This window comes from Berghia stephanieae, chromosome 5 (assembly GCF_034508935.2).
Source record: "Berghia stephanieae isolate SIO BIC M18660-M18661 chromosome 5, UCSD_Bste_1.3, whole genome shotgun sequence".
Taxonomy (NCBI): domain Eukaryota; kingdom Metazoa; phylum Mollusca; class Gastropoda; order Nudibranchia; family Aeolidiidae; genus Berghia; species Berghia stephanieae.
This window is the reverse complement of record NC_088364.1, coordinates 35,825,433-35,850,432: the sequence shown is the minus strand read 5'-3', so window position 1 is coordinate 35,850,432 and position 25,000 is coordinate 35,825,433. Positions and strand designations below refer to the sequence as shown.

Sequence of the window (25,000 nt, the reverse complement as noted above, 5' to 3'; positions counted from 1 at the left end):
AATCTCATTATAGTCAGATGTTTAATATCTAAGTTGCGCGTGTTTTTCTTCTTTTTCTCAGCTGCCCACCAATGCATAGCTGCAAACATTTATGAACCCCTGAATCAATTTGTCTTAATCAAAAAGTATTTTTTTGTGAATTTAAAAACAACAGAAAAGGATTTCGCTTATTACAGCTATACTAAAATCGATAACAGGTAAGGAGCGGAACTCATAGACGATTTACATAATCAAAATTATGAATTTTCCGCTTATCCATTTTTAAGGAATTCGTTAAAATGGAATGTCCGGTTAATTGAAACTTAAACGATATACATACAGTATTTGAATATGAAGGAACGAATGGCAATTTCTAACTATCAGACATATACAATGTATAACTATCAATACATATTACTAATGAATACAAATGAAAATTAACATAAGGCGCTTCCAACATTATTTTGATTGCAACATTTTGAGGAATAGCTTGTGTTTATGCCAAAGAGGATTACACAAATTTAATCTAGACTAGTCAAAAGTAGAAATTCATCAATTTATGATACAGTATTTCCACAAATATGTACACGTGTTCAATAATAACAACAACTACAACAACAACAACAACCAAGAAATACTGGACACATCAATCATCGCATTCTGATGACGAGGATTGTGAAAAGGAGAAATGGAACGACTACGGAAAGATTCCGAGCATCACCCTATCCAATAGAATGAAATTTTCTTCCAGTTTGCGAAAGATGGAGCATGCCTTTTCCCAGTCTTCCCTTATTATATTTATTGCCTCGTCGGTGAGAGTAAATTTTGTGTTCTTCCTCTCAATCTATCCCTCTACTTAGGCCCAATGGCCTCGATTGGATTGCGCTTACAATGATACAAGGGAAGTCGCGGAACCTCGTGTTAAAACTCTCTGATTAGACAGTATTCTTTGAAAACTGTTTCTGATTCGTTTCTTTTGACTGAGTGCAGTTAGCCCTTTGTTAATGGTCAGAATATGTAGTACTGCATGTTTGAAAGCAGGAAATCATGTCGGCTTTTACAGTTGCAGAAGCTGGAGCCTTGAAGTAATCATGGGCCATCCCATGGTAGCCAATGGCATGGCATCCTTTTAAATCCAGTATCTTCACTACCTGCAAGAATAACAATGATCCTCTGTCCAGAACCCGTGTCAAAATTTAATGCAAACTACATAAGTTGTAAGTTTATGACAGTTAAAGCGAATTGTTATTATTTGGATGACGTGAACTCAATTCTAGCCAGAACTACGTGTCAACAGGAGATTTTTTTGAAAAAACGATGAATTCATCTCTTACTTTGTGGTGCGTCACTTGTTTACATATTTAACAGTGTAAAATCTCTAATTTTATGACAGCGGTTTTAGAGAAGTTTTTAGAGGCCTTAAATAAGAATACTTTTTTGATATGGCAATACGGTTCAAAATCTATTTTCAGTTAAGACAAATTCATTCAGAGGTTGACATAATTTTAAGAACTTTTGATAGAGGGACAGCCGAGAAAAAAAAACGAGAAAATCACGCGCCATTAATAAAAAAAAGTTGATTATAATAATAGATAAATAGACTGTGATCATGAAATTTATTTATATCCCCCTTTTCCGTCGTGCATGTCATGACACATAAATTATATTATACCAAAATCAAATTCACATTAAAATGTATATCTAGATATTCAAATATAAATGGAGTAAAATATCCTTTATGGACATTCTAAAAGGCAATTCCATGAAAACCATTGCTTTAAGATAGGACATATTGTTTGAAAGTATTCTCCGAAAATTCTGATTTTAATTAAGTGAGCTTAGGCGATCTTGAAAGTATATCGAATGCTTTTTCAAATCCACAAAATTAAAAGGATTCAGTTATCATGTCAGGCAAATCTACCATTTGGCCAGTTTAATGGAATCTGCTAAAAGGTTTTGACAATTTACAAAATACATAACATTGAGCATCAAATTTTTAGTTAGATAAAAAAAAAATTGAGGCAATTTTAATTGAAAACATAGTCAAGAATCACGAGTCACGATTGGAGAATTAAGATCTTCCCCGTCAATGCGAGAACATTCTCCATAGCTTAAAACTGGAAACGAGTCGAAGTGTTTGCACATCTGTATTAACAACCGATTTCTGACATGAATATTATGTTCTTTCCTGGGTTCGAGCCTCGCTCGGCGCATAGTTGAGTACTTGGAGAAGGTTCTTTACTCACATTCTTTCACCGTACATTCTCTCTGTAAAATGAGTACCTGGCCGTTAACAGTGTTGTCTCTGTCCGAAAAAAATGTATTATCGCCAAACAGGCGTCATATCCCGTTCTACATGTTAAATGTTGCTGTTGACCAGGGACCCTTTGTAAAGCGCTTTGAGCACCTTTTTGTGGATATTGCGCTATATAAAAGCTCAATAATAAATATTTTATAAGCATTTCCCTGATGAAGGTCGGATTATTTTAGAGAGAAAGAGGATTTAAATCGATCGTATTTGTCAACATAACGGACTAAATGAGATTGGATAAAATTTCTTCTATTCTTCTGTGAAAGCTCTTAAACCTTCATAATATTTTAAAAGCCTTGAAGTAGGCTATTTTCGTAGCTCGTGTTTTATGACATATTCAAATCATACGAGCTGCCTTTTTTAACACTAATTAGTGTTACGCATTACGCATTGTCAAGTCATGGTTGTAACTTAAGTTCTACTTATGATAACAACAAACAACGACTGTCAAATATCAGTCAAACATTGAAGCGGGGATTTTATAATTATATATTGACTTCAAGACAAATCTAATGATAATATTATCTTTTTTTTAAGTGACTGCTGGAAAAAAGGCTTGTTTTCTCTCTCCGAATGATTTTTTCTTCTACACGTTCTCTCTATTCAAATTGATGTGAGATAAATTAGATCGATCTCTTAATGGTCAACATAATAGACTTTAAGATATGATTTTTTAATTTCGATGTACATATTGATAAGTGTATAAGCCGTTCAAACAGAATGATGGGAATAATATATTGAACCTTTATAAGACTTGATAAAACCATATTTTTGTATTTGTATAAATCGCTCGTTCGACCAATGCTAGAATACGGAAATTGCACCTGGAGCCCATTATATAAAAGACAATATATTAGTATTGAAAGTGTACAGAGGAGAGCTACCAAAAGGATTTTTGCCATACAGTATTTATATTATAAAGAAAGGTTAGAATTTCTTGACTTACCAAGTTTGAAATATAGAACAATTCGTGGGGATTTAATCCAGGTTTATAGATTAGTACATGGTCTGGATGGGATAGACTTTTCTGATTTTTTTTCATATTCTAATATTACTTTTACTAGAGGGGACGAGTTTAAGATTTTTGTCACTAGATGCAAAACAAACATAAGACAAAACTGGTTCGGTAATCGTATAGAAATGGAACAATTTGAAATGTGAAACAAAGAATGCAAACTCAATAGATTATTTCAAGGTGTTAGTAGACAGGGAATTATATGATGAGAGATTTATATATGACGAATGATGCTTGTTTGCAATGCTGTTGACATGCCTTTCAATTTTGTATGTAAATATCATGCACTGTTACCTTATTATGGTTATTTTCTATATGTATGGATGTATGAGTGTATGTGTGTGTGTGTGTGTGTGTGTGTGTGTGTGTGTGCGCGCGCGCTTTGCATGTCAAGGTTAAAGATATATGTTTGTACATCACACATACATGAGTACATTTAAGTTGTTATACTACTCGTATCTTTACCACGTGTATCATTATTGTAATCTTTCAATCAATTTAATATTAAGGGCATTCAAGGGATTTTATCATAATTCGCCCGATACCATATGTTACGTTAACCTATAATATTATAATTATGGCAATTAAGGATAAACCTATCTATGATGCTATCTCAACAGGTATCAAATCCGTGAGTATTCCGTGTTTTATTACTGTTTTAAAACATCCGAGTTATCTTCGATAATACCAATAACCACATAATTGAACACCATAGGGTTATCTGCCAAAATGTTCGCATCATAATATTATTAGAAACATGGCTGTAACTTCAAATCTATATATCTAGTAACAAGCATAGCAGCTGTACGTTCATTGAATGTTGCCCTTTCAATGAATGTGATGATAAAACGATCAACTCAAAATTTATGATTCAATTGTTGAATCAAATTTGATTTCAATTTATTCTATTGTCTTAAAAGACATTTTTTTTTAATTCGTAAGAAAACTTCGCGGAGAATTTTATTTGGACACGGAGAGATATTTTCTACAATTAACATCGTATATATTTCGCTCACAAATAGAATTATCGGCAATTGTTAAGAGCGGGAAATGGTTGATATAAATTTTCAGAAATTGATTGTTTTCAAAATAATGAGAGGAACCATTAACTGGTACAGATTCAATGCAAGTACTCCTACATCATTTTCATACTCGCTATCTGGAAGGTTGACTAACAACCCACTCGCTAAAAATGATGGCGTCCGTTTTCAATGGAATTTGACGAAACAAATTTGCTTTTCGATAAAATCATCACAAAGTCTTATCAATTTTACAATTACCGTAAACCATGTTCATGTCAATTGTAAACACCATGCAAAATTTGGTGGCTATTGGTCCAGTGGTTTCGGAGCCTTAGTATTACAAAAATCAAATTTGCCAAATTTATGATTTGAGATATTGAATTTTATTGATAACCGACTCGGAAAAAAACAAGTATTTAATTATAGGTTTCAAACTTCAGATTTCTCTTCTTCTTCTTCTTCTTCTTCTTCTTCTTCTTCTTCTTCTTCTTCTTCTCATCTGTTCCATAAGTCTCATAAGATAAGATAAGATAAGATAAGATAAGATTTCTTTATTGATCCCGAATGGAAATTATCATAATGTTACACATAATTCATCGCCATATTAGCACAGATTTATACACTGTCATGAAATAATTGATGAAAATACGTAGCTAATTAAAAGCAAAATAAACAAATATACTAAAATAAAATAAAATATTCATAAAATATACTGTAGTTACGAGCATGGTTTGATATGAGACGAATCGAATACACGTTTAACACATTTCTGGTAATTTTGAAAAGAATTATGTCTTAGGCATATATTCTCGATGCTGCAATGGCCACCATTGGTGCTGCTTTCCTTTGGACATTCTCAAACTTCTGTACAAGTGATGTGAACCATGAGTTACTCAATGAGCATTTTGATAATTCTGTTAACCCTTTGTGTCATGCTCAATGTTTTGGATCCTTTTAAGTTAGTTATTTATTTATTTTCTCGTCTGTTTTTGTTGTCATTGTTGTCGTGTTGCAATTTATAGTAATGAACAGAAAATTGAGCGTAAGCAAACTGCCTTTTGGTGAGAGATAAATTAATAAAGTATAAATTCTTTTTCGCGCCACGTGCATGTAGCCGGAGTGCTTTTAACCCCCTCCTTACCACCCAAAGGAAAATCGTCACATTTGTTACTATGCAGCCAACATTTTTGTCATTCTAATTTCTTTTGTACATCATAATATTTGAAGAAAATTGTTTGCTGTAGTTAAAGTCTATCACTGTGTTGAAGAGCTCGTTTAGCAAAAATAATATGAATAGCAAGAACTAACAGATTTTGTGTTTGAGTGAAATAAATATATGTTTGTATAGGTTGGGTGAGAAGTTTTGGGGAAAATCCGGAAAAATATTTGAAGAAAATTGTTTGCTGTAGTTAAAGTCTATCACTGTGTTGAAGAGCTCGTTTAGCAAAAATAATATGAATAGCAAGAACTAACAGATTTTGTGTTTGAGTGAAATAAATATATGTTTGTATAGGTTGGGTGAGAAGTTTTGGGGAAAATCCGGAAAATGGCTGGTAAGGAGAGGGTTAAACGGAGACCATTGTATTCCAACATTTTTGTACAATATTTACGTGGCTCTCATCCAAACTTCTGCAAAAATTGGTTGGGAATTGTTTTGATGTTGACCAGAAAGTTGAACCATCTTGTTTTTATTGGGTTTTTTTTTTTGTTTGCTTGCGTTTTTTTTTAAATGTTTGTTTCATATTTGTTTTTATCTAGTTTATGTTCGTTTTGTTTTTGTTGTTGTTGTTGTATCTTTTCTTTATTTTCTTCTTTTGATTAAAAAAAAAAACAACACACTTTTGATTTTGCGCTCCTCTTCTTATTCCTGCATGCAAACGACTTGGGATTTATTGATATTGTCGCAGACTTTGGTGTGCATATTAGTGGTTAGAATGGCACAGAAGGGATTCTGGTTCTGACGCACCATATTAAGACGTTTAAAATGTGGCCAGTGCCACAAACAATAACGTCCTTTCAATGTTTCATAGTATAATGCTCTATGGAAAATAGAAAGAAAACTGAAAAAAGACCCAATATCAGCAACCCACAAGAAGAAAATAAAACAACTAAACTAGCAAATCCACACCTCTATACTCTTTCCAGTCGACCTGTTTCCATTATTATTGAGTATAAGAGGCATTATCTGTCTCCTTTTTGAAAATTATAAATAACATGTAGTTCTATATAAGTTGAACCAGTTAACTGGCGAACACTGGGAAAACACGTATTTAAAAATTTGGTCAGAAAACTCGTCCTTCAAATATCGATCGATTTAAAGGACCCTCATCTTGGCAAAAACCTCAAACCTATAACTTCTCAAACTCCCGGGTTTCAGAGTTTTTGCCACAAAGGAGGGTCAATTAAATCGATCAATATTTGAAGGACACGTTTTCTGGCAACATTTTTTTAATATGAGTTTTTCCAGATTATGACACTTAACTGGTCAAAGGTGAAGGACCGAACTAACTTTTTATTTTTTTTTCGAGGCCATGGTCCATAGGGTAAGTGGCTGGAATAGAGAATAAAAGGGGGGAGGGGTGGGGGGGGGGGAGGGGGGGGGGAGTTTTGGGATTTTAACGGTCTATTTACTTGATTCAATTTCTCGATATTATCCTTTACAAAACTTTAATGTCATACTGTGATAAATCACTTTATTTTCGTCCATTTTGTCCTTTACTTCAAATATAGATGGATAAAACTGACCTTTAGTTTGTTAAAATTTCTAAAAACACAGGACTTCAAAGAATTCTCTGGTTTGAGATTGAGCGTCATTTCATTAGACCGATAATTGCAATTAATATATAAATATGAACATTTAAATAGCGCATTTCCAGCATTAACCAGGCTCAATGCGCTTCAAAATGATTTAATTTATTCCACATGCAGTTGTTATGGAACTATAAGTCCACGACAAGTCGCCTGTGGGGCGTCATATATATTTTTTTGTTTGTTTGTTTGTTGTATATATATATATATATATATATATATATATATATATATATATATATATATATATATATATATATATATATATATGACGTCAAAAGAGAAGTCCTATTGTCACACTTGCGCATTTAAAATGTGAGCATTTATATGACGCATTATCTACTTAACACGCTCAAAACGCTTCACAAGGGGGCCATAGCCAACAGCAACACTTGACATGCAGTACGAGTCATGACGCCTAGGCGTTAATACAATTATTTTTTCCGACAGAGACAAAGCTGTTAATAGCCTGATAATCATTTCACACATGAGTTACGGCGAGACATATGAGTAAAGAGCCTTTTCCAAGGACTCAACTATACGGCGCTCAGAGAGGGACTCGAACCCAAGAACTTCCTATCCGGAGGCGATTTAGTCATACCTCAAGACCTAATAGCCGCAAGGAGCCTCACAAGCAGAAGTTTTCTGTCCAAAATGGAGATAACATATTTTGTAAGAATATCAGGTATGTCCCTTTACCGTTCATTTACGTCCAACCTGCTTTAACCTGCTGCTGTTGTTTTCTTGCCACGTCGACAACCCAACACGTCATTATATCTACCAAAAGCCCATAGACACACACTTGAGACGGTAGGCGAAATTCAAGGTTTGTGTCAACATGGGTATTGAAATAAGCTTGAATAGAAACAGATATGATAATATCACATGGTTTGTTCAATGCTGCGGAATTCGGATAAAAACACGTATTTAATATTTTGGCCAGAAATCTCCTCGTCCTTCAAATATTGACCGCTTAAATTGACTTTCATTTTGTCAAAAACTCTCAAACCTAGGACTTCCTCGGAAGTGAGTGTATGTAATCAAGCAAGCGAATATGAGAACGATATTTTTGGCCAAAAAATGTAAATGCTTATTTCTTTTTTTTTTTTTTTTTTTCTTCACAGTTCGGCAGAATGGGCATGAAATGGTCGGTCGGTTAAATGGACTAGAGGGTTATCCAGCATTATAAAAAGATTTTCCTACATTTATTTGAATGCCAATAATTATTGTCACTATAACATTATTAACTCACTCAACCCTGACACCGACTATATCCGTAGTTTACCCGGGTTACTTTTACCTCATGCCTATTCATTACATTTTTCTGAAACAAATTATAGGCGTAGTATCAAAGCTAATGTTTTTAGTTTTTGCATGTTAATGGTAGTTGACAAAAATCATCTATGTAAATGATCATTTTAAATACATTTTCCCCCCATTTTGAAAAGTAGCAAAAATCTCTAGGAGTGAGTGAATTAAACCTCCGATATTTAACCAGTTAACTGCCGTACTCTGGAAAGACACGCGAGGTCCTAGGTTTGAGAGTTTTTGTCAAGACGAGGGTCATTTAACTCGATCGATTGATATTTGAAGGACGAGTTTTCTGCCCAAATTTTTAAATACGTTTATTTCAAGAGTACGACAATTAACTGGTTAAGGATAATTCACTTTTCAAAATTAGAAGCGTTACCATGAAGCACTAAAATTATGTACAGAGCAAAACTAGGCTTTGGTTTCTTTTTTAATAATATATTATAAAGTGAGAGAAAGTTAAAGTACGTTTTGAAAAATTATGAAATACTAGCCTACTTGCCTTTTAAAACGTCCAAATAAAGACGTGCTTATATTATTATTACCCCGTTATAGATAGAACGAAGTAATTGTTCTTTGCCATCCACGATTATGAGTAATTCTCGTTTGATTGTAATATCCAGACTATTAAAGTTCCTGGTTACACAGAGTTGTGTGTGCTGGTCCGTTATACTTCCGGATGGCAATGTTGTGAGCTTCTAGCCAGGCGCATACTATCTTTAATATGCGAGGTTTGATTTCACTTGAAGCGATAATCATACCGCTCCGTGGACTTGGTTTATTATATAGAGAGAAAGTCAACATGCGTTTTGAGCGATTATGATTATGGATTCAAAGATTCAAAGAGTTTTTTAAAGGCACTTTGCCAATACAGAGCACAAATCAGAACATAATTACACTTATGAAAAAACCAGCTGTCATACTGTCATTGTAAATCAAATATTTCTGTGGATGATGATGATAATGATGGTGATGTTGTTGTTGATGATGATGATGATGATGATGATGATGATGATGATGATGATGATGATGACGATGGTGGTGGTGGTGGTGGTGGTATTGATGATGATGAATACGAGGATGATGAAGATGATGATGATGACCCCACCTTTGGCCCAATATGTCGTGAGTCGCGCGAAGCTTGTGCGATAAGTATGTAGTTGATGTCACTCAAGTCTTTGTTATTGCTTTTTGCCATCCTTGTTTATGAGTAATACTCACAGACTATAAAAGTTCATGGCTGCACATAGATTTGTGTGTTGGTCCGCTATACTGCCGGGTGGTAATATTGTGAGCTTCTTTGCCAAGCGCGTACTATCTATTTCTATTTTAACACAAGACAATCTGACAGCATCTTTCACAGCTGCATTAACTTTCCGTAATCTGCACCGAGCAGTGTTTCGACATTCTAGATAAAAGCTAATATCATCAACTTATAAGCCGTTGTGAATGGAAACAAAACACCTCGTGCATTAAAATGATTGGGGAGAAATAAAATGAGACTGTTAGCATTTCTTTTATTTCCCTTATTTTTTCATTTTTCTTGAGAGAGAGAGAGAGAGAGAGAGAGAGAGAGAGGGGGAGAGAGAGAGAGGGAGAGAGAGAGAGAGAGAGAGAGAGAGAGAGAGAGAGAGGACCGGGGGGGGGGGGGGGGGGGGGGGGCGAGGGTTTGGTTGGAAAACATAATTTAAAAAGTCACAGATCATGGCGAAGATCACCTGAAGAAAGTGAACAGCGAGATAATGGGCCGCACCAGTCAGAAGTGACTTTTCCATTTAATTTTAATGTGCCAAGTTGCTCTTAAACCCGTCAAAATGTTGGCTAGAATGTGTTTTATATCGCCATGGAGTCGCGTTAAAAAAAATCAAAGACAATATCACGAAGCCTACTTTTTGCTCAAGACACCGACTACCCAAACTGAGGATTTTGTTGCTTTTGTTTTGTTTTGTTTTTTGTTGTTGAGAGAATAAGGAGGAGAAGAAGAAGAAGAAGAAGAAGAAGAAGAAGAAGAAGAAGAAGAAGAAGAAGAAGAAGAAGAAGAAGAAGAAGTATACAACGGCTTTAAGAAAATTTAATTAAGAACTCTTCATTGGACAAAAATCGAGCGACTGGCGAGGTCTATAATACAATGGATGTGAATAGAAAAGTTAAATTGTCATGTTATCTTCAGCACCATTCCGGGCATTCTATGGTTCATTTTTTATTTGATGATCGTCGCTTTACTTTGTGATTTTTATTAGAAGAAGTCCTTTAAGTTTTAAAAGACAAATGATATATTTCCACACATGTTTAGTCATCATGGGTTGTCTCGAAATTTCATAGGGTCAGACTGATTATTATTCTAATCAGCCTGGGGTTACTATAACGAGTGACATTTCTGCATCTCTTTTACAGGACAACATGTTTGGCTGGCCAGCGTTAATGAGGTCATGACCATTGGAAATAATTGGGACGAGAAGTAAACCAAAAATAGAACTAGGTCGTGGTGTGCCAGTCAGCCTTGGGGGGTTAAAGTATCATTTTTATATAAAGATATAAAGAGTCAAACTGGAGACATTGAATGACTTTGCGCCATGCACTTGCCTACCTGCTTTGATCAAATAATGCATGCCACATAGCCAGCTACATTTGTTAAAGTACCGATTGGTGTGTGGGAAGAATGATGAAGCAAGCATACGCTATTGACTTTTTAATCGTTTACTGTAGTGTCAACGTTATTCTTGTGTCACGAGGAGGGCGGTACGCATATAAATATCGCATGTTCATTGTCATGTCTTCTTGAAAAAGGCTTGTCATACAAGCTTCCTCGGGGATATTACATCAGTCCTTTAGAACTCACACAGTTTACCCGTTTTGTTTTTGTTTAGTCTGTGGCGTTAAACGACAATTACAATTCTTAGTTTTTTGGATAAGACGGAGCTACGTCTATTGCAAAGTAATTTTTAACATATCTAACTACCCAATAATAATAATAATAACAATAATAATAATAATAATAATAATAATAATAATAATAATAATAATAATAATAATAATAATAATAATAATAATAATAATATTAATAATTGTATGTATGTATGTATGTATGTATGTATGTATGTATGTATGTATGTATGTATGTATGTAATGTATGTATGTATGTATGTATGTATGTATGTATGTATGTATGTATGTATGTATGTATTGTATGTATGTATGTATGTATGTATGTATGTATGTATGTATGTATGTATGTATGTATGTATGTATGTATGTATGTATGTATGTATGTATGCATGCATGCATGTCATGTATGTATGTATGTATGTATGTATGTATTATTATATATATATATATATATATATATATATATATATATATATATATATATATATATAATATTATAACAGATGTTTGTTGTAAAGTTTAGGTACTGTGTAATTGTGATTGCATAATTTTCTTGTTTTAAATTGTTGTAACTTCAGAGAAACAATAATTTGTGTCTTGTCTTTTTAAAATTCATCCAGTATGTCTAAGTGTTAAAGAGGAGGAAATATAATTTGTCACCATCTAAATGATTTTTAACAAGAAGCTAGCAAAAGCGACAGCCTCAGGGAATTTTAAGACCATCCTTGACTGAAAAATACAAGCCCATTGTCAAGATCACCAACTTAAGAAACAAATCAATTTAATATAGAGCGGGGATTCTTCCCAACAAACTTTGGTTTCCTTTGATAAGTTTTGACGCTGACAAAAGTCGAGGTCCTAATTTTCAATCTTGAAGAAAGAAGTATTACAATGTTACTAAAACAAATATAAAAACAAAAAGAAAAACAAACAAGAAAAAAAAAAGTGAAAGTAAAAGACGGCGCATGCCATTGCTGCTAAAGGGGGGAATACAAGCTGTGTAGTTTGTCTGTTGAAGGGCGATTGGTTTCAGTCTGAAAGTGTGGCTATGTTGGACAATGTTATATTCTGTGAATATAGGAAAGAAAAGATTAGGTTTATAAGTCTAGTCGGGGGAAATGTGGACGATGAAAATGATTTTTAAATAAAGTTTTGAAAAGATGCCGGATATTAACCCCCGCCCCACCCCCACCACCACCCCCTCCAAAAAACTAAACAAAAAAACAAAAACAAACAACAACAACAACAACAACAACAACAACAAATCAAACACATTTTCTTTAAATCAGAGATTAAAAAGCTAGATTCATCCTTCAAACCCCGTAGTGTAAATGAATCCCAAGCCGCACTGAAGACATTCGTATTTCGCAGAACCAAGATAACTTCACCAAAGTGGAATTAGACACTCGTATGTGGTTATGATAGCCTAATAAATAATAGCCTAATGAATATGTTTGTTTACAAGACCTTGAATTCTAATAGAATAATTGAAAATAAAAAAGAAATGTGGGCATTGAATTTTCTCTTATTATTTGACCGTCTTGTTATTTCAAATAATAACTTGTTTTTATTTAAAGATAATTGTATCATATATCCCAAGAAACCTCCCTGGGTCGTCTAAAACTTCTTCCTCAGTTGCTCAATTCTCCCATTTTAAGTTCAAACTATCAAATTATTCATTTTGAAAGTTTTAAGTCTAACAATTTTACGTTTCAATGTTTCTCATCTGTAAACATAAAAACGTCTGATTCTGGTATAAAAATGTGGGAGATTTTAACATTTACAAATTATGGATTGTTTACCCCATGCCTCCCACTCCCACCCCCCCCCCCCCCCTCCCCACCGCCCTCTATATTATACGAGTAATATAACCCGGAAGATAGAGTATTGAAATTAGAAACAAAATAGCATCAAAGATGCATTGAAGGTGTCAAATCAAGTACGTGATATAATTTCTAATTGGTTCTAAATCATCTCGTTCAGCAATGATATCATGTTGAATTCGAGGGAGGGAGTCACTATACGGAGGAATCACCTGGTGTCGTTGTGTTCGTTATATTGCGATTGTGGTTATTGTTGTTGATGTTGTTGTCGCTTTTGTTGATGTTGTAGTTGTTTTGTTGTTGTTGTTATTATTATTGTTATTGTTCTTGTTATTATCATAGCTGTTGTTGGTGTTCGTTTTGTTGTTGTTCTTGTTGTTGTTGTTATTGTTGCTGTTATTGTTACTGCTGCTGTTGCTGTTATTGTTGTTTTGTTATTGTTTTTGCTGTTTTTGCGAAAAATCCAATTTTAAAATGACTATAATCATTTTGTATGATTATTTTAATATCAGAAATATCTAAACTATCTGTAAATCTAAATATACAATGTTGGTGACTCTTTTGTGACGACGTTGGCGATGTTGAACATATTAAATTACAGTATGGGTAACAATGAACACAAAATTCTAACCCTGTGTTGTACCTTTGGATGAGCACGTGATACGACATAATATTCCACACGGTTCAGCTGTGAATGAATATATTGCTTTAAGTAGTGACAGATATATATTACAAGGTTCAGTTGTACTTTTAAAATGGTGCCTAACTGACGATGTGTACTTTATGAAGGAAATTCAATTGACAAAGGGGAGGGGAGAGGCGGGGTGGGGGGTAAATAACGCATTTCGAAACGAACTGAGTATGAAGACACCATGAAAACTTGGGGCAATATAAAGGTGAATATTGATCGGACACATATTCTTTATTTATGCGATTGTGTCTCAAGTTACAACAACCAATATTTTGAGACATTTTAACCAAACTTCCTGATTGCCAGTCACAACAAATGTGTCACCTTCACAGACTTTGTAATAATAATAATAATAATAATAATAAATAATAATAATATAATAATAATAATATAATAATAATAATATAATAATTAATAATAATAATAATAATAATAATAATAATATATAATAATAATAATAATAACATTTCAAGTATAATTATTATTGTTTAACTTATACAGTACTGTAGAAGTTAAACAATAATAATTATACTTGAAATATATATAAATAGCTCCTTTAATCAAGAAATTGAGCACTATTATTTCATGGTTTTTGCTTTTGTAATTTATATTATATATATATATATATATATATATATATATATATATATATATATATATATATATACATATAAGTGTGGTTTACAGCATTCTCTATTTCTAGCCTTATATTTATAAATGTTTCATGTTAGGACATGGGGAGAAAAAAAAAACGCTATCACGATCGTGTTAGGGTCACTATCCAGTTCTATCTCATTGATCTGTTATCTGTAATGTTATAGGGTAGCGAAACGGTCGAGTGGTTGGTCTAATGTGCTAAGAATACCCAGTCCGAATAAAAAAAGCTAATATTATTGCAGGTTCGATCGAGTCCTTACGGCTAAGCCCCAAAAAAGGACAAGAAATGGGGCACTTTTATTGGCCAATCCAACGTCAGAATTAATGCAGTGTGCAAATATAGCGGTTTTAATGACGTTGAAAAGACATTTCTTAAAAGAAATACGTTAAACTACCAAAGTCGTGACAAGTAGTAATTCCTTAAAATGACCCCGTGTTGCCTAATCGTGTGACGTAAATTATATCTAGAGGTTACAGTGCTTGTTTGCCAACTGATTTAGATCAATTCCATATTATAACCAACTGTATACCCCCCCCCCCCCCACCTCTCTCTCTCTCTCTCTCTCTCTCTCTCTCTCTCTCTCTCTCTCTCTCTCTCTCTCTCTCTCTCGCTTTCTCTCGTTCACTTTCCTTCCCACCTCTCTATTTCCATCGTGTAATCTCCTATAGGCAGAAAAGAAATCCAACAAGATATTATTATTATTATCAACGCATGGATTGTCAAGTACTTGAGTCAACTCGATCACCTTGCCGGACATTCTGACGTCATAATTGATACCACGAATACCGTTCGGTAGTTTGCATGACGTGGCAAAGGATATGAATAAAAATATGTCATAATGTCATATGAAATATCATTATCTGGTATTAATTGACTATTATTTAATTAAGACTTGAGATATGTAGATGATGTAGATGATTCAATACTACTGACAACAAACAAAGAAGACCTGCAGAAACTAGTAAATGAGACCAGCAAAATGAGTAAGAATTATGGACTGAAAACTAATATACAGAAAACGAAAATAATGGTATTCACACGAGCAGAAGAAAAACCCAAAGCCATCATAACAGTAGGTGGGAAAGCAATAGAAAAATTACAGGCTTATACATATCTAAGACAGTACATCACAGAAGATAGAGATCGATTGCAGAGGTCAAAAGAAGGATCAGTATTGCCAAAATAAATTTCATGAAAATGAGAAAAATCCTCACTAGTTTAAAACTATCAACAAAAACAAAAGTACGTATGGCTAAATGTTATGTATGGTCACCATTTCTATATGCATGTGAAACATGGACCATAATGAAGGAGATAGAAAGAAAAATTGATGCCTTTGAGATGTGGGTATACCGAAGAATTCTGAGAGTACCATGCATGGAACCAGAAAGAAATCAAACATTCTGGGTCTTATTGAAGGTCCAGAAAACTGTTGGCAGACGTTAAAATGTGAAAACTGATTTATTATGGACACATCTGGAGACACAACACCATCCAAAAATCAGTGCCAGAAGGAAAAGTAGCTGGCAGAAAGGCACGGGACAAACCAAGAAAGTGCTGGATAGGAAATGTGGAGGCAACAACTGGCAAAAAGATAATGGACTGCTCAGTAATGGCCCTTGAGCGTGGAGAACGGCGTTCCATGACATTTAACCTATGTAGGGAGACGGAACTCCGGTAAGGTAAGGTAAGGTAAGGTATTTAATTAATAATTAAGACTAGTTGACATAAAAATACGATACACACACACACACCTAAACTATATATATTATATATATATTATATATTATATATATATATATATATATATATATATATTATATATATATATATATATTCAATGCGAATCGAGTACGAGACTGAAGATTAGTTTCACTTCCTATCTATTGTATCCGTATTGCTAGGTTCAAATATTCACATTCGATGGTTCCAGAGATAATGAGTATCTCCTCTTCTCTGAGCTAGTGACCAGCTCAAGATTATTCCAGCCCAACCGTGATTTGGATACGATGGATCGGCTTAATCCAAATTTGATTTGATTTAACATCATTTATTTGCTTTTACTTTTTAATTGATTGCTCGCTTGCCAATAGATCAATTGGTAGAGCACTAGGCCTACAATCAAAGGGATTGGATTCTATTTTGGGCTGAATTGAGGGTCTTGCCCCCCCCCCCCCCCCTCCACTTTGTTCATTAGAAGGTAAAAACGCAGGTGAGTAAGAAGGACTCGCTGAAATTATTTTTGCGACAGTCTAGCGTCCTATCCAGATAGTAGCACGCAATTTCAGGTCATGAAAATAATTCTAATCTTTGGCGCATTTGTTTTAATGCTTGAACGGAATGGAAAGAAAGAAGAAAAAGAAAAGAAAAAATAAAGGAATATCGGGAACGATGCTTTCTTTATAACATTGAAGAATTTGGAACTTAAAATCCAGTTAATGATAAGTAAAATTAATATGTGTTTTTCTTGGAGTTAATAAACATTAATCATATTGGCACGTCTCATGAAACAAGTGCTCTCTCCTTTGTTTCTTAGCTCTATGGTGTTTTTAAATTCAACCGATAATGATATCGAATAGATAGTATACGCTTGGTTAAGAAGCTCATAACATTGCTATCCGGAAGTATAACGGACCAACACACAAAACCGTGTGTATCCATGAACGTTTATAGTCAGGTTGATACAGTTCAGTGAGCATTACTCATAAACGCGGATGGCAAAAAAACAAAAACAAAGACCTGAGTGACGTCATCTTCGAACTATCTATAGATAGTATGCAGATGACGTCACTCAGGCCTTTGTTATTGTTTTTGCCATCCGCTTTTGTGAGTTGTTCTCACTTAACTGTATTAACCAGACTATAAAAGTTCATGGTAACACAAAGTTTGTGTGTTGGTCCGTTATACTTCCGGATGGCAATGTTGTGAACTCCTTGGCCAAGCGCATTCTATCTATAGATAGAATGCGGTTGGCCAAGGAGTTCACAACATTGCCATCCGGAAGTATAAAGGACCAACACACAAACTCTGTGTAACCATGAACTTTTATAGTCTGGTTAATACAGTTTAGTGTAGCTTGGTTCTAACAAACGCGGATGGCAAAAACAATAACAAAGGCCTGAGTGACGTCATCTTCGAACTAGATATACGTTGTCGTCCAGTTTAGTATTTATAGATAGTTCGAAGATGACGTCACTCGGGTCTTTGTTATTGTTTTTTGCCACCGGCGTTTATGAGTAATGCTCACTTAACTGTATTAACCTGACTATAAACGTTCATGGATACACACCGTTTTGTGTGTTGGTCCGTTATACTTCCGGATGGCAATGTTATGAGCTTCTCAGCCAAGCGCATACTATCTATCGCTGGTTGTAATTAATTGAACAAGGCTTATACAATAAGAATTGTCATTTAATTTGAGCTGATATAAATCTCTCACAAAATAAAAGTCGTAACGATTGTTTGCAATAATATAAAACAAGACATCAAAATTTAACAATTGCCGAAGAGGTGTATTTTATAGACGGAGATTTTAAGTACCACACTGTCTGATCTGATTAAACCAGTCTTTCAAAGCCATAAGACCCATGTAGCCGGAGTTAATCCCGATTTCTATAGCGGTAAATGGACAATAGCAATTGCTTGTTACCCTTTAGATAGGATACTAGTCAACCTCATAGTAGTTTCTGTCACATCTTGCGTGCAGATCCATCTGCCCAATCATTGATGGGTGGTCAGTTGTGGGTGGGGGGGGGGGGTCAGAAAATATTTTCGAATTTACCCGGGATTGATTAATACGTTTATCCAGAATACGGCAGTTAACTGGTTAATGTTATTGTTGTTTTTGTTATTGGCTGAAGACGGGTTTTGAGCCCGAAACGTTCCGTGTTTGGTATTTTGTTATTTTCTAAAGATGTTACATTCATTTTAGTTCATTACTTTTTACAGTCCACAGTTTCTAACAGTTTAGTATCACTGTGAAATGAATCATTCCACCAATATGCTATATGGAATCACATTTCTATTTCATATACTGAAAGTTATAGAGTAAAGATCTGAACAAGTGTGTATGAAAGGTGCCGACAAAGCAAGAAAGAAATATCTTGTATTTTTCTTTCTTTCTTTGTTGGCACCTTTCATACACACTTGTTCAGATCTTTATCTTATACCGGTGCCTGCTCCTTAATTTGATAAGTTACATAGTAGCGGTCTAACAACATTTATCATTGACGATAGCCAGATATCTATTCAAATGTGTGTGTGGGGGGGGAGGGGGGGGGGGGGAATCGAGCGTAAGTGTTGTGTGTATGTGTACTTCTCCGACGATCATAAAAGTGTATCCAGAGGAGAAAAACATTGTAAGGCTGATCATGTTTTGACTTTTATACATTCTGATAACAAGACATGTGAAAAAGTTCTAGCCAGCATGAAGAATAAAAAGTACCGATTTTCTTTGTTTAGAACCAAGCTGCTCGTTGCTGGGCGGAAGTGACATCAGTTTATTGAATCCAATTAGTTGTTGCTGTCCATTTATCACTACATAAAACCGGAATAAACTCCGCTCCTTGTGTCTCATGACTCTGGGGAACTTTCTTTTGTTATCTTTTAGTCATGGTAAGCGTTGTAAACCGAAGTCTTGTGGATATTTAATGCAAACTTGCGACTTGCTACGAAAAATCGTAGAACAATATTGTTTTTTTTTTTTGCCATCCGCGTTTATGAGTAATGCTCACTGAACTGTATTAACCCGAATATAAACGTTCATGGATACACACAGTATTGTGTCCGTTATACTTCCGGATAGCAATGTTATGAGCTTCTTAGCCAAGCGCATACTATCCATAGTGCCAAAGGAAACAAATGATCCCATCGGTTGAACGATTGATTACAACTCACTACTTATTTGTTTTCTTTTGGGGATCGCTGCCTTGTATTTTGACGCATTTTTGTTGTCAGTGTCAGACTACGATTTTCCGAAGACGAGACCAAGATACGACTATCTTGACGTAAAAATCAAAATTGTTAATTTTAAAATATTGATGTGCAGCACATATTTTCTTGACTTGAACGATTATTGAAACATAATAATGTTAAAGTCATTTATTATCAAGGTAAGCATAGTAATTACTAACCCCCCCCCCCCCCCATCCTCCCCACAAGACCTACGAATAGTCAAAATTTCAAATGGGCAGGTACGTTTATACATCTTTCACGTGTTGCAATGACTGGCTAACAATGATAGAACATTGTGAAAAAGAAATAGCTACTAAGTCCTTTTGTACTAAAGGTGTGCCAATGTACTACATTGAGGAAGTGACTGACAAATGTGGTTTTGACGTGATTAAATTTTTAGATCATGTCGCTAATGAGTACGTAGGTAGTAAGAAGCTACATCAGCAGGCTTTTTAACCCCTGCCATCGGTCCACCTGCAAAATCCGTGGGCGGACGAAACTTTTTAAAAATTACTGAACCCGCAATATTTGGGGAGAAAAAAAAGCTGTTCGGAATAGCCACTCGTCTATTTAGATTATTATTCTACTATATTCTGGAAATTAACTTAGTTCGAAACAAATCTTTTGAGACATCAGCGATTAAACTCGGTTCGGTAATAAAGTTTGTATGTGCCTGCAAATGACTCTGGCAACAGGGCGGCCATATGGCGATTCCCAACGTCAAATGACCGATCACTTTGTCCTAGCAGATTTTATAAATAATCATTTGACTCAACGAATAAAAGAATTAAACGTAAGTTAAGAAAGGTTCGCAAGCTACCCGTATATCAATCTGTAAAAAACAGTTTAATATATTTTTTTCAATTTGCCAGTTATTCTGTGCTCATTGGCAAAATTTTAACATGGCCTGTACGGAAGACTCCCCAGTCTTCTTTTTTGTAAAGAATATTATTTTTGAAGTCTAAGGCTTGAGAGTTGTTACCAAGATGAGGGTCATTCAAATCGATCAAATCGAATTGAAGGACGAGTTTTCTGGCCAAATTTTTAAATGCGTGTTTTCTTTTTCCAGTATACGGCAGTCAATTGGTTAATATGATTACCAACTTGTCAAAATTGTCAAAATTATGATATTTCCTTGGCCCTCTCCCTACCAATCAGAATCGTCACAGTTATGTTACGATACAACCAATGATTTTTACATTCAGATTCCTTTTGTACATGACATAATTTGAATTATCTTTTTTTTTTTTATGAGAACGTAAAGCTGTATGTAGGGCTTGTTTTGCTAGACAAAATTATGTATGGCATGTAGATACTTATTTCTTCGGAGTTAGAGTTTAAAAACTCAACTCTTATTTTGGATGGGTGAGAGGTTTCGGGGACAATCCGGAAAATGGCCGGTAAGATGAGAGTTAAGGAAGTCTCCGGTTTGAGAACTTTTGACTCGATTGATCTTTGAAATATAAGTTCAAAATGAAAGTAATATCTAGGTGTTTCGTCATATTAAGTCGGATGGGGCTGTTCCAGTGAATATTGATATGCATTGGGGAATGAACGACGTGCAAGCGGGATTAGAGGTAATCAACATTTCATTTTGTAGGGTAACCGAGCATATTTGTGAACCATACCCTCAAAAGGGGTCCCGATAGCTCATATGGTAGAGCACTCGCTTTACACGCAAAGGGACCGAGATCGATCCAAGGAAAAGTCAAGATTTTTTTTTCTGACTGCCCTATCCACTCAGCAGTGATTGGGTAGCCGGGTCTGTTAGATCTGGCGGAAAGTATTTTGCGATGGACTAACATCCTGTCCAAAGGGGAGCAAGCAATTGCTATTGTTTGTTTCACGCTGTAGAAATCGGAATAAACTCAAACTCCATGGGCCTCGTGGCTCTGAAGGACTACTTTAACTCAAATTGGTTATCTTTGACCAAGGATTCAAGTTTCAGCATGGGACATAATTTTTTTTTTTAACTGAGCATTTATATAGGGCAGTATTCATCAAACGTGCTCAAAGCTCTTTACAGTGGCTCCCGAGCCAACAGCAATACGTAACATATGGGACAAGACATGATACCTGTTAGGCGATATTACATTTATTTTTTTTTTCGACTGGGACAACCACTTGTTAACGGCCAGGTGCTCATTTTTTCATCTGAGTACGGTAAGAGAAAGTGGGGCTTTTCCAAGGACTCAACAATGCACACCTCGGAGCGGAATTCGAATCCAGGACCTTCCAGTCCAAAGGCGAGTGTCATGCCACAAGACCACGTATCCTCATAATACAGATATGAGGCCTTCGGTCACATTTTTGAAACAGGTAAAAAATAAGCTGGGTTTAGCCTGGGGTTGTCATGGTAAATAAATACATGGGGTTCGGTTTGGAAGGATTATAGCACGGTGATGGTAGGATTGAAATGGAAGGATGGTCAAATGACGATTGTGATGTTGTTTATGGTGACCATGATGATGACGATGATGATGATGATGATGATGATGATGATGATGATGATGAGGAGGAGGAGGAGGAGGAGGATGAGGATGATGATGATGATGATGATGATGATGATGATGAGGATGATGATGATGATGATGATAATGAGGAGGAGGATGAGGATGATAATGAGGATGGTGAAGATGATGATGATGATGATGACGACGACGACGACGACGATGATGATGATGATGATGATGATGATGATGATGATGATGATGATGATGGTATCATCATGGATTATTTTATCAAAATATAGGCAGTATTGTGCCATATTATGTTGCCATGATCTTGCTTAGTGTTAAAAATCAATCATTATCATACTTACATTCTAACATGGAATTCGCCTTCTATCGTGTAATGATTTTGTAACCAAAAATACAAAAGCACAAATTAAACAATCTGACAACTCTAAACATCAAAAAAAAATGTTAAATAATAAAATAAAACATAATCTAATCAAGCGATGGGTGTCTGACATGATGAAACTCTCTAAGCGTTATTTCGGAAAGAGTTACGAGAATCCAACCATTTTAATTTCGATTTATCAAACACCGCATGCGCAGATCGTTATTCAATTGATTTTTTTTGTTTTTGTTTGTTTTCTTTTGCTCTAATTTGGATATCCGTACTGTCGAATAAAGACCCTTGTCCCTGCTTCATACAATATTCAACGACGTTTGGCATAAACCCCAATTTTAAAAAGTTGTGTTATTAAACAAAATTTGGTTCTAGACGTATTACATTATCAATGTATAAGAACACCTCTCTCCAAAAACAAACAAACAAACAAAAGCAAAACACACATACCCCCCCCCCCCTAAAAAAACAAAAAACAAAACAAAACAAAACAAACGTCAGCATTTGTATTGACCTCTGAACAGTCTCAAAGCGCTTTACAACGTTCTTTACAAAGGGTCCCTAGCCAACAGCAACACTTAACATGAAGGACGAGATAGGACCATATAGACAAGCATTTATATAGGGCAATATCACTTAACGTGCTCAATGCGCTTTACAAGGGTTCCCTAGCCAATGACAATACTTATAATTGAGGACGAGAAATGACACCTGTTGGGCGATAACATGTTTATTTTTCGACAGAAACATAGTTTTAAGCGGACATGTATTCTGTTTACACCTGAGAACGGCGAGAGAATGTGTGTAAAGAGTTTTTTCCAAAGACTCAAATGTGCGTCGCTCAAAGCCGGACTCGACCCCTAGACCTTCCGGTCCGAACGAGTATCATACCACAAGACCACATAGAGGCGCATGGCGTCTGTACGGCAATAATACATTTATTTTCCGACAGAGACAACGCAGTTAACGACCAGGTACCAAGTGAGCATGGCATGAGAATGTGTGAAAATAGTCTTTTCCACGGTAACAACGTTACGCCACTCACAGCGGGACTCGAACCCGAGACATATTGGTCCTTAGGCAAATGCAATACCACAACCCCACAAAGCCGCACAATCTTCAAACAAACATTCCACAATGCTACGGATAATGAATTATTTTTTTTTTCTGAGAAAAATAAAACCCAAAGAAACTGAAGACTGAAGAGCCGTTGTTATTCCTTCTGAGGAAAGAAAATACAGAGATAACGGGGTTGTTGGTATTTAGTTTGTTTTTTTTTTTTGTTGTTTTTTTGTTGCATTTTTGTTTGTTTGCTTGTTTTGTTGTTTTTTTTTTTTTTTTTTTTTTTTTTTTGTTGATTTTTTTTTTTGGGGGGGGGGGGGGGGAGGGTTGTTTTTTTAAATGTTTTGTATGTTTATTTTCTGGATTTGTTTTTTTAGGGGGGGGGGAGGGTTGGTTTTGTTTTTGTTTTTTGTTTTTTTTTTGTTTGTTTTTTTTTTGGGGGGGGGGGGGTTGGGGGGTGGTTATTCTTCCACCTGTGTTTCTCTAAGTAGTATACATTTTATGACCGGCAACAAACTCTACCATCAGTCAACGAAAAAGCTCCAAAGATGTCTGGCGGTAAATTAGTTCTCTTGAAATAAATTGCAATTTTGTTGCCTCTTCAAATCAAATAACCATGGACGTCTTCGACAAATGAGTGTCGTAAAAAGTGGACGAGACAAATAACAATTCTTATTGCCCACACCCACGTCTCCCCACGTACCTAAACAATGTCGAAGAAGCGAGCGCTAAATTATAGATAGAATGAAGTTGAACATAATATAATTGTTATCTCGATAATTGAGTACACGTATTCCAACCTCTAACACCCATTACTAACAAAACACTACTAATTCTTCATGTATCTAAATTTTAACGATCGTAGAAAACGGTAGGGGCTGCCTGATGCCGGTGATCGCAAAATACTAACGAAAGAGTGAAAATGGAGAGGCTTCGTATGGGAACAAAACAGACAATGGACGTTTCGGGTACAAACCCTTCGTCAGCACAACAATAAACAAATAAACGTGGAAAACAAATAAAATATAATGAAAAATAACTTGTATCGTCGTATCAGACGATACGACGATACAAGTTATTTTCCTGGTTTGTACCCCGAAACGTCCATTGTCTGTTTTGTTCCCATACGAAGCCTCTCCATTTTCACTCGTTCGTTAGTATTTCAAAATGTGATCCATAGGTATAGAAGGCTAGATAGAGATCGTAGCCGCCTACATCCATTTATTTCCATCAACGCCTGTAACCAGGTACTCATTCACACCTGAATCAATATACAGATAAGGGTACGAATAATCTACAACCGTTTTTTTTATCACCTCTCCGACCCTGTGTTAACAATTAGCACGTCCGTTCCAATGATTCACAACGGTCTATCCACAAGTCTGTCCGGGACAAAACTATATAATATTATCTGCATCTTCAGGTTGGTGATACATTTACTACGGTAAAACCTCAAGCACCTTGATAAAGGAACGAACTAATGGCACAGCACAAGTTTGTTTTGTTTTTGTTTTGTTTTAAATTTATGAGAGGAAACAAGCTATCCATACAAAAAAATATATGTAGATGAAAATAAAAACACTCAACACTCATCCGATAATGATGATGATGATGATGATGATGATGAT

General features: G+C 35.2%; 1 protein-coding gene across 2 annotated transcripts in view; it reads right to left on the bottom strand.

The window, feature by feature from the left end:
* The window catches only part of LOC144972828 (extracellular serine/threonine protein CG31145-like), a 124,773-nt gene that overhangs the window by 98,844 nt on the left and 929 nt on the right, over window positions 1-25,000 (bottom strand). The gene's annotated exons all lie outside the window — the stretch shown is intronic.